This window comes from Bemisia tabaci, chromosome 2, assembly GCF_918797505.1.
Source record: "Bemisia tabaci chromosome 2, PGI_BMITA_v3".
NCBI lineage: Eukaryota > Metazoa > Arthropoda > Insecta > Hemiptera > Aleyrodidae > Bemisia > Bemisia tabaci.
In genome coordinates this window covers 62,066,372-62,078,145 of record NC_092794.1, presented here as the reverse complement: position 1 = coordinate 62,078,145, position 11,774 = coordinate 62,066,372, and the positions used below count along the sequence as shown (strand labels likewise).

General features: G+C 38.6%; 1 protein-coding gene across 7 annotated transcripts in view; it reads left to right on the top strand.

Moving 5' to 3' along the window:
* Nucleotides 1-4,652: 4,652 nt before the first annotated feature.
* The window catches only part of LOC109039571 (uncharacterized), a 98,529-nt gene continuing 91,407 nt past the window's right edge, over nt 4,653-11,774 (top strand). For 3 of the 7 annotated variants that reach the window (XM_019055101.2, XM_019055099.2, XM_072296005.1), the window contains exon 1: nt 4,656-5,445. The gene's annotated coding sequence lies outside the window, so the exon portion shown is untranslated. Of the gene's footprint in view, nt 5,446-10,012; nt 10,164-11,774 lie in introns of those variants that run through there. The other 4 variants (XM_019055102.2, XM_072296009.1, XM_072296012.1 and 1 more) reach the window with 3 other exon arrangements.

Below are 11,774 nucleotides of genomic sequence, written 5' to 3'. Positions count from 1 at the left end.
TTTTTTTTAAGCCACGGATACGTTTAAGCATTCGATTACCAATAAGAAAGAAATAGGGTTGATTCCCAAAATTAATTCTTTTTGCCTCACTCGTACCAATTGATTGGATTGTCAGTGCGGGGTGCCTGAAGTATTACTAATAATATATGTCTTCTACCCCCCCCCCCCGCCTCTCCTACCCCTACCTACCGACCCCCCCCCCCCCCCATTTGCATGTTTAGCGACATCGACACTTATGCTATCGAATCGTTCATAATAAAAATTGTTAACAGTGTCCTCGGAATATTCAAATTAAGGGATGAGAGGTCCGAAAGTTGTTCGATTATTTGACATCTGAGGCAGTGTTTACGTATTTGGGCTGCTTTTTAAACTTTTCTCCCGAATCTGAGCGACACCTCATTGACAGCATATAGCAGAGCATCGAGAGCTCACGCTTCGCGTCATCGCGCCTTCAATTTTTCAGATGCAGCACGGACGTCCATCAAGTACGAATAGTTGTATCTCTGCGCCGTCGTAAACGCGCATCCTTTCCCTCCCTTTATTTCCATTTTGTGTTTGTTTCCGTTTGTCTTTTTCGTGATTGTGCTTCAAGCACTGAGTGAGTAACACAGCCGAAGGTAGGAGAGATGTGTTCGGGCCTTTTTTTAAACGTTTCTCCCGAATCTATCCTCAAGAATAGAATATTTCACCTGGGCGAAAATCGAGGTGGTTTTAGTTCTAGGCACTCCTCCTTTACTCATATATCGATGGCTAAAGTGCGAAACCGCGTATATCCGTTTGCAACATTGCAGACTTCTTGTCGTATTTTATTTTTTCTTTGAAAAACAAGTGAACGTAATTTCTCGAAAACTCGCTTGAATTTTCCCCGGTGACGTCTGCTCTGATTCTGTATACATTTCAAGCTCTTAAGTTGGGTTATTCCTCTTCGAAAAATTAAAATAAGAGCTGAAATTTTGAAACAACAAAATGGAGATACAGAATCTTGCACTTTGGCCATCGATATAAATTCCATGGTTCCAGATGCATGTAGGTACTCGTATCTCAGCTTTGTATCTTATGAGAAACTTCTCTGCAATCAGTCAGTGAGTAACAAATCTACTTGGCTCATTACTATAAATATAGCGTCATGAATAATTTTAGGTACGTAACATTTTTTTCTAACGAAGAAGTTTGAAAACAATAATACAATAAAATGAATTAATCATTTATTTATTTACAAAATACACGAACAAAGTCCATTAACAAAATTACAACAATAAAAACAAAACAAGAATGGCAGAAAGGAAACAAATGACAAAAACAAATGTGAACAAATTCGAACAAATTATAAGATGAGATAAAGAATTAACAAAAAAATAATAAATAAAATAATAAAAATGAAAGGAAAGACAATCAATAGTTAATTTTACTAGGACCAGGATTGTTTGGAAAATTTTCTCCTCTTTTCATTCCTAGTATGCTCTCAGAAAGCCCTTTTTGGCGCATCACTTTATTTTCCCTGATTTTTGCCTCTATGATGCGAAAATCGAAACAGGGAGTAGAATATTAACATGGATCCACAAGCGTGATGTCGAGCGCTCCTTCTATTGAGCGGTTATGCAATTTGGGCTATCGTCGGGTTGAAATAGTTGTATCGCGCCTTCTGACTAGGTAAGTAAATTAGCGCAGGAGCAGTCCGAACTTCCTCTGCAGCTATTGATTCATACTCGCTCAAAAAAGATAGGTTCAAAATACAGACAATACTTTACTTGATAACGGATATAAATTCGCGAGTGTTTGCTGTCATAGATCTTTCTTTCTTTCTGTTCTTTTTTCCAACAGACCTTTCTCTTATTTTTTGACTCCCTTTTTAAATTCACTTTAAATTCATCTGCTCTCTCGACACTCATCTGTCCCTTTTAATTTAATTAATTATCAGTTATTAATAACCATTTATAAGTCCTTTCTAAATTACTCTAATTCAGCTTTTAATTAATTTTTCTGCTCTGTCTACTTTACTTATTATTCTGCCCTTAAATTCTAACAGTATATACCCCCCTGTCCCCTCTTTAAAGCGGCCGACGATATGTCTCCTGACGCTTTCCGGCAACACTCCCCTACCTGTTCTTTGTTTAATTTCAGTTATTTTGTTCTCTTTTCAGCCCTTTTTTCTTTTTGTTTTGTTTTGTTTTGTTGTTTGTCAGTTTGTCAATCCTGACTTAAAAGGATTGACTGGTGCCGAAATTATTATCTCATCACTAACTTTATAACATGGTTTAACAGTAATTCTTTTAAAATCAACCATCTGGTTCCATCTCATTTAAAAGAAACCTAGAGTACCACCCTTCTCGAGTTTTAAGTAACTCCTTGCTGTTTGATCAGCCACTCAATCAGTCACTTTCCTTGACTGACGATCATTCCACTGATCAATCTTTAAAGAAGATTAATGCGACCGGATCGCAATCTTCCCCCCGTTCTACCGATCTTTCCAAAGATCCCTCTTTTGGCAACGCAACTGGATTGCGCCAAAATAATTTATCTTACGCAGCTAGCCTGCAGGATAAACCAAACCCGACCCGTAAGACATCAGCCCCGCGAATGGCAGGTCTGAAAGGTCATCTCTTTCGTGCCACTATCAATGGTAATCCGTCAGTGCCACGACCCACAGGGAACCCGTTGAGTGTGTCACGAAAGATCATCAACCCTCCGAGCGTAAAAGCAATTTCATACTTACGAAGCTTTTACGACAAGGAAATAGTTTTTACAGGACCACAAGCAAGCTTTAATAAATTCGATTACTTCTGATGACAATCTTCATAACCCATCTACACCCCTAGTAGATAGTAAAGTGCGTGACAAGGCAGGAACCCCTGTGCGAATCTCCAAAGACCTAACAGCTTCTTTTCGCAGTACTTTAGAAAATATTTTGTCCAAACATGTTAATGTTTTTGCTTCATCCATAATAGACTTACAGAAAGCCCGCATTTTGCCTGCAGTCATCAAATTGACTGATGATGAGCCTGTCCATAGCCCTCCCTTCCAAATGTCATCTTTAGAAAGATCCCACCTCGACGAAGTTATTACTGAGTTCAAATCAGTAAATGTCTTAGAAAATAGTACCTCCCCCTACGCTTCCCCCGCTTTTCTAGTAAAAAAACCCCACCTTAGTAAACCTGTAACAGAACTCACCCCCCAAGATAAACGTTTAGTTGTTGATTATCGTAAACTTAATAAAAAAGTTATTCCCGACAGATACCCCCTCCCCCGAGTAGACTCAATCATCAATGAATTGCGTGGACATAAGTTCTATTCCCAACTTGATTTTCTTCAAGGATTTTACCAGCAAGAGCTTTCTTTAAAATCTAGACCCTGTACTGCCCTAACCACCCCGCAAGGTCTTTATCAGTTCACCCGCCAGCCAATGGGTATTCGCAACGGTACCTCCTCCTTTTCACGCGCTATCAACAGAGTGTTTGCAGACCTACTATACCATGGAGTTGTTATTTATGTAGATAACCTATACATTTATTCGGACACTGAAGAAGAGCATCTGAGATTATTACAGATAGTTTTTGAACGTCTTTCCCACCACAATTTAAGAGTAAAAACCGAGAAATGTTCTTTTTTTACAAGGTCAATTGATCTTTTAGGCTTTACTCTCTCAGAACATTCTTTTTCTCCTGATGCCAACAATCTTTCTGCCATATTAAATTCACCCACCCCCTCTACTTTTAAACAGTTGCGTAGTTTTCTTGGATCTTGTACTTTTTATCGTAATTTTGTCTTTCATTTTTCTAAACTTTGTGCACCCTTCTATGCTATTTTGAAACAAGAAGGTAAGAAAGAGCCCTTTACTTGGACTCCAGAAGCAGAAAGCGCGAAAATTTGTGATAATTTTAATGATGTTAATTTCCGTAACTTGTAATTTTTCCGTAATTTGTAATATTTCCGCTCTGTTAGTTTATTGATCTTTGCTCAATTTCACCTCACTCAGTCCCCGTCTCTTGACCAGCTCGTTTCTGTGTTCCGATTTTGTCTTTTTTTTCTATCATTCTTAAAGTTCGTACTCAAATCTCATTAAAATGGGTATCGCGTCAAATGACATCACCTCTCAGTTACAAGACTCTTACAACTCGTACACCATTTTCACATTCTCACAGTATCTTGTTCAAAACTTGTTAATTTTTCTAATCATCATGGGCATTTTTGCCTATTTCCTGTATAACTGGTGCACTGGACTAAAGAAACATAAAAATCAGGTCAATCATGAGCTAAGATCGGACTAAAAACAGTCGTCAAAATCAAAATTTTCAATAAGGTCTCAACAAAATCTGAAAAAGTCCCCTAAATTATCTTCAAATCGCTTGTCAAAACCTAAGCCAGTATTTTCCGCTTCCGATTTTCCGCCTCTTAAAGCACAGACAAAACACAGTAAAAAATCACCAAAAACTGGCATCATTTCTACCGTAATTTCCGATTCCAGTTCCACTATAGCAGTCTCTGTTAATGGTAAAAATACCATTGCGCTCTTAGATACAGGCGCTTCTGTTAACGTTTCACCGGTAGAGTTTCACCATCAAAATGCTGCCTCTGTGTTGAATAAAAAATAGGAGGTACCTGTTCCTTCTTGAAAAATGATGTCTAATTTACCTTAAGCAGTAATGAGTCGCAGGGTATGGAAGGGGGGGGGGGCGAGTGCAATTTGGGTACAATTACGTAAGGGTATTTAAATAATAATAAAAAAAATTATCGACTGACCAGGGCCAGGGGGCCTAGAGGGGGAAGGACTGTCCCCTCTGGGATAACGCTACTAGGTGTGATGCAGTGCTTCAGCTTACTATTTTTGCAGTCGGTTAGATAGTTACAACAAGCCACCATGGGTTATTTCGGTAATAAAACATTTTACAACTTACTGTCAACTCTATGCCTGAGAAACGAGGAGAAAAAAAAACTTCGTAAGTATGAGCGTATGGAGCTATTGCGCTAATGTGAAATGCAACACGCATGTCAAGTCACTCTGCTCAAGTGCTCACACGAAAAAAAACGCCTGATGTATAGGCAACTATTCATGCTCCAGCTGCGACGGCAACCTCGACGTTCCTGTAATCCTTTATCCACCCACAGTTCGGGCGCTTCGTGAAATCAAACTCAAAATAATTGTTGATTTTGTCATAAGGAGCACGCGCTTTTTTTTTTTTAAATGCAATCTTTTGAGCACGGCTGCTGATGTAAAGAAAAGAGCTTTCAGTCTATATTAGCGAGAGATTTTTTCGCTGCTCGCACGGCAACATTGCGGGAGTCCAATGAAACCTTCTCCTTCGCTACCTCATTTGTTGTGAATCAGTCTTCTCAATTAGTGATCGTGCCGTGGATCGCAGCCTATATTTACGTATCTTGTTTTATTTTTGTACGATTATGGATATTTAGTTTTGTGTTTAAGTTTTGCTTCCTTTTCATCGCAGCAATGTAAGTTCACATTCATTAATTTAGATCCTAGTGACCTTTGCTTTTGCCTAGTGTTTGAGCGTTCCGTATTTCTTGACTGTTGATGAGCTCCTTCCATTGCAATTATCTTTCTTCCCCCGTGTCGGAGCCCTCGTGAAATTCACTAGCACGTCCTGTTTTCATCGAATAGTTTTTGCCTTTCTGAACGAGGAAATTTCTCTTACCGGTACTTCTAAATCGGGCGTGTTGTTTTTATTCTACCTCCATGCAGTCGGTAAGCTTCAAAATACCCATTTGCCGTGGATCACCTCCACAGCCCGATCCCTACCCATTCATGCCTATGGAACATTGTCCTCTCGGAAAGTATGCTTGTAGTTAGCGCTGTGAATATTTTTCTCCGGTTAATTCGTTCCATCCTCTATTAAATCTACCCTCTGAAGTAACCTCTCCTGGAGGAATGAAGTCATTGCTTACTGTTGTACATGTTTGTATGCACTCCGAACTCCATGCACTCACTATCGGACTACTTCGTCTTATATTCAATGTTTTTCTCTTCTCCAAGTGCTCAGTTAATTCCCTCTGAAACTTTCAATTTGCTATAGTACTTAAAGGAAGGTAGTTGAAACAGTGATGAACCAAAAAACCCTCTGCTATTGTCTCAAGAGTAAACTCGGCTAAGTTGTTCGCAAAATTCCAGAGGGCTTAATGACTGCTACGCAACGTCAACAATAACACTAAATGTACAACCCACCACAACTGTAGTTTTCTGAAACTAACCGTAATTTTTTATTCTCCCATTTCTGCAAGAACGTGAGTTATTCGACGACGTAGCAGTGGGGCTTACAAATACCGAATACTTATTCTCTTAAGCACCCTGAATAGTTCTGCAGATTTACCAGAGAATACCAATTCAACTCAGATTTTTGAACGTTACACCTGTAAGGAGCATCAAGCTTTAGTATGTACCGAGCAGCAGGCACATGTCTTACTTAAAAATCTTGGCAATTTCTTCCCATTTAATGCAAATTCTCTATTTCAAAATTAGGTACTTTTAAATCCATGGAATCAAATTCAAGTTGCACTAATCAGTTAACAATTCTGGTATTGTCCAACTACTTCAATGCACCACTCACGGAATCAGTGAAAATCACAGAAAACTTAAGAATTTCTGATGATTATAGCCAACCTTAGCACATAAGTAGGTTAATTACAAATTATTCCTTATGGTTTTTCAGGATTTCAATGAGGTCTCTGAAAGTGAGAATTATATTTTCAATTGAGGTATATTATCATATCCATCCATCTTAAAGCACCCACCCTATAAATACCTACGATGAAATAAGGTCATACATTGTTCGATGAGGGGCTAATTTGTAGTAGCTGATGAGTCTGCTGCTCATGACTAAAACGCAGTTAATTATCATGAAAGAGATTGAGCATATCAACACTTAAGTTTTCTCCCTTAGTCGTTAACTTCACTGAGCAATTTGTTACTCTATGGCTCATCTATTGCTAAACAGTGTAAGTTATGAAATCAACAAATGTCTACTCCAAGATTCTATGAGAGGAGGAAATGATGGGTCAGTGGGGAATTATGGATGCACAAGGAAACCCGCAGTTGGACGTTGTGTCTGTGTGATACATCAAATAAAAATCCTATTTGATGTAACAAAGAAGTTGGGAAATAGGTTATTATACCTAAATCTACAATAAATTCTTTTTCAATTTTCTACCAACAAAAATTTGCACCTTGAAAACTGGTTTTCAAGTAAGAGTTACTTAATCACAGTATAAATGTGGTAGTAATTTGTAAAAAATAAATTTTCCTGGATGCGGAGGTGTATTTATTTGAACCTTTAGTTCAAATATGCATAATGTATTATTAAAAACACACCCATGTGTTCAGTTAACATGGTACTGTGCTCCACTTGGTTTAACTATCCTAACCTTCATTTTCTATGTGCATATATGTGTGGCGTTTGTCCAAGAAAAAAGTTTCTCAATTGTGGAAAAGTTCAAGTTTGATCTACGTACTTGGTCTCTGTACATTGTAGAGTAGATCGTAATTTTTATTTCAACTTAAATCTCGACCCCTTAACAGAAATCCCAAGCACTTGGTTAAATAGGCTCCTACCGCAGAACAGCTAGTTGAGTTAGCTCTCAGTGTAAATAGGTACTTGTGACGGACCCAATAATTTTTTGTGCATTTTCAAATGGCAGTCATTTGATTGATCAAAGCCTCAAAAAAGCTTTACTATGGAAAATGAGGAAAGAAGAAAGGCAAGTGTGTATGTCTCAAGTTGTCGGTAGAAGCCTGATAATTAGTCAAAGAACAAAAATTACCATTTGTCAGAGCTTACTTATTTCAGTTTAGTTCAAAAGCTGCTCTCATGCTATTCCCATTTTACTTTTATTTCCCCATCGTTTTAATGGTGATCACAGGAGATTTCTAATAGTAAAATATCTAACCTTAGTTATTAATAGTTTAAAGCACTTCGTGAGGATTTCTCAAAACTTCGTTGCGTAACGTTTGAGGAACATATAATGTGAGGTTTTTTCCGTTGTCTGAAAATGTTACATTATATAGAATGTCATTTTCGATGATGAAACGTTTTGATTTCCTCAATATAGCCTTATTTTTAATCGAGTTTGGAGAAGTAATTGCTTCAATGATCAGGGCTATCTCAGCATCCTGTTTTTGAGCGGTAATAATGTACTGAGAATCCTTAAATGAAATTACATTGATAGATCCTACTGGATAACGAGATAAATGATCTACTGCTTTAATAGCTGGAGAATCATTTTTCATGTAAACAATTTTGAAATCAAAATCAAGAAGCTGAGCTATCAACTTCTTCATTCTAACTGTATTAGGCTTGAAATTTTTGAATGATTCCAATACTTTATGATCACTGAAAATTTTGAAAAATCGATCATACAAAAATTCTGAAAAATGTTTTACAGATTCAGAGATACCTCTAAGTTCCAGTTCTGTGGCACTCCAAGATTTAAGGGGGGGGGGGGGGGGGGGCAAAATTTTTGAATAAAATCGAATTGACAGTTCCAGCTGTCGCAGATCCGATATGTTCTCAGGCTAAGTAGGATACTCGTTTACCAATACCAGCCATTCTAGTGGCATACGCATTATTCAACGATGAAGTGTTTTCCGTTCTAGCGGATGAAACACCAAGAGTGCGTATAAAAAGAGGAGAGACCTTTAAGACGGACGGACGTTTCAGCGCTGAAACCGATTGAATGGATAAATCTGGGTAATCCAAATTCTTCCTGAATAAGATCTCACCTAAGATAGTATCCCTTGGCAAGACGACGGTTGCAAACCTAAGTTTTTGACAACTAATGCTCTCGAGTTGCGTAATATTTCGCATGTCGGAACAAAAATATCTTTTTGCTCAAACAAAGAAGGGTCGGGCTCCAAGAACAGTCTAGTTGTATAATTCGGACAATCTATGGTAATTGGAACTGGAAATTCTTGCAAAGGGGGGATTAACGTGGTTTCAGTTGCCTTTACCTCTACATTACACGAGTACGAAATACAATTTGCAAAATGTTCAGAAGATTTTCGTAAGAGAGGTACAGAGAAAGAAGATGATTCTTCTTGAAAAGTTACTAATTTTTCCTGGAAATCAAGGCGGGCGTTAGTCAGTTGCAAAAAATTATCTCCAAGAATTAGTAGGTACTGTAGAGATTTAACTACCTGAACGAAAACTTTGAAATTGTGAGACGCAATTTGAATCATCGAATGACCTTTTCAAATTATGTTCAATTTGTGATTCGAAGCAGAATTTGAATCAACAATTTAGGAAAGGTACAACCTGCAGTGATTAAAGATGCCTAGGTGTACAAAAATGGAGTGTAGCCTTGACTTGCCGCAGATCTGACCCGAAGTGGAAACGGTGGAATATGTCTATGTATTCGTGCGGTGGGGTATGCTCTTGACCCGTGCGGTGGGATATCCGTGTAGATATCACAGGAGAATCAAAAGAAGAAGATTGTTCCAATTACTTGTCGAATTAGAGGTAATGAAATACAGCTGATCACAGTCACTTGTATGTCACAAAAAAAAAAATCTTGAAATTGACGAACTGCTCCGAACTAAGCTGAAAAGTCAGTTGAGGGTGTTCGGCACCATGTCGCGGATCGGGAATCGTGACACTGTTGAAATGATGGTTCGATGTAAGCTAGAAAGTTACAGAACGGGTTGTCGGCACCATGTCGCGGATAGGGAATGTTTGGGATATAGGCGGACTGAAGACACGTAAAAATCCCATCCGTGGCGGAATGTGGGAGAGCAAGAAAAACAGTTGAATTCAGGTGACGTAGGACTCGCTTGTATTTTGAGATGTAATCGTTACATTACAATGGACTGACTTCCGGGAGCACTGAGGACGGCTGTGCATGATGGAGAAAACCCAAGTAAGGAACTCTCAGTACAGAAATTAGAGCTTCTCCTCGAGAGAGCTTTATCAATCAATCCATCTTGTGACGCTGTGTAATAAAAAGTATACTAAAGAAAGATGCGTGAGACTGATCACAGCAACGAGTAAGTGAAGCTTGCTCGATGTTTGGTTTTTTTGAAAATTCATAGAGAGGGACCGAAAATATGGGAGAAAGGGAGTCCTGTTTTCATCGAATAGTTTTTGCCTTTCTGAACGAGGAAATTTCTCTTATCGGTACTTCTAAATCGGGCGTGTTGTTTTTGTTCTACCTCCATGCAGTCGGTAAGCTTCAAAATACCCATTTGCTTCAATACTGCCGTGGATCACCTCCACAGCCCGATCCCTTTAGCCATCGATTTACTGTTCGTACACAGTGTACCGAAGAGAAAAGGAGAGAAACTTAAAACTCTCCGTTAAGTGTAGCTTGCGAAGAAACCTGCGCGATCTAACTGTGACGCGCCTTCATTTCAGTGTGACACCTTCCGCATTGCTTCGAAGTTGATTTAGTTGCGTGACCCAATCTAACCCAACTCCAGTCTTCCGTGGCAGTTCCAAGCCTGTGCGACATATTTGACCGGGATCTGCATTTTAAATCAAGTGCATCACTACCGGAAATAAACAAATATCTAAATACCGAACACATTCCACCGCATTACTGATTTCTTTTTCGATTTTTAATCAATTAAGAGCGAGAATTTGACGTTTTTCAGCCGTGTCTCGGGTTTCAGCTTATTGATATAGCCTGTGTTAAAAAATACGTATCTCCATCGCGAAGTCTACAAGTCTTTGCTTTAGTTCTTTTTTTTTCTTATTTTCACTGAGGAGACTTACCAAAACATCTTTTAGACAGAAGTGTGTCCGCGATCAGTATATCAGTGATATATCACATTGATATCAAATTGCAAGCAACAGTCGTCATTTTCAAACAGCCCCTGATATTTTTCTTCAATTTTCGTTCGAAGAAACTGGCGCATTCTAAACTTTTAGAATGTAAAAGGTTTTTTCCTCTCTTTCTGTTTTTCAAGTCATTATAAGAAAAAATCTAAGTTGAAATTTCGAGCAGAGGCTGCGTTAAAGTCTAGGAAATAAAAAATAAAGAAATTTTGGGAGCCCTAAACATGAAATGGCGATATCAGACAAAATACGAGCGATAAATTGGGAGAGGGATTTCATCTTGTCGGAGAAGTTGTGAAACTATAGAAAATGGAAAAATTGTGTGGACATCACCCAATCAGCTTCAGCTCTGCTTTAGTCCGTCAAAACTAAGTATCCGAGGAAAAATTTGCTCGGATTTTCTTACACAATCTTTCATTCATCTTGTTTAAAACTTACTCTGTATCGCGCCTTGATTTATCAATTTCGAATAACCACATGGACGAAACCGAAAATTCGAATCAATAATAATCGAAAAATGGAGAACAGATCCTCATAAAATGTTTTAAATGAACAATTCTGCGCTCAGCAAGGCAGCAGCGGCTCTGCGTGCACGGAAAAATTGCGTTCCAGCAAAACAGCTGCGCACGCAGAAATTGGGTCGGTGCAAATCTCAGTCACATACAATCTCCAAGCTCGGTGCAACGCTGGAATTGCGAGATGAATTTTGACCCTTTTTTACGGATGGCTGGTTTTTTGTCTACATTTTTCTTTTTCTTCGTTGTTACCGGAAATTCTACGCGGAATAGAATTTGGGTCATTTAACAGCGAATGGTCGTGCGACGCTTTTTCGTTGAATCAGGGGTGCTTAAAAGTTCGTCGGTTTTTTCCCTCGATCTTTCTCCCTATAATGGTTCAATTTTAAAGTTTCTCTGTTTCATGAGTGATACACGTAAAAACATGAAGGGGGTGTTGAAAAATACCGTACATTTCAGCTTCTGTATGGGTGTGGAAAATCTA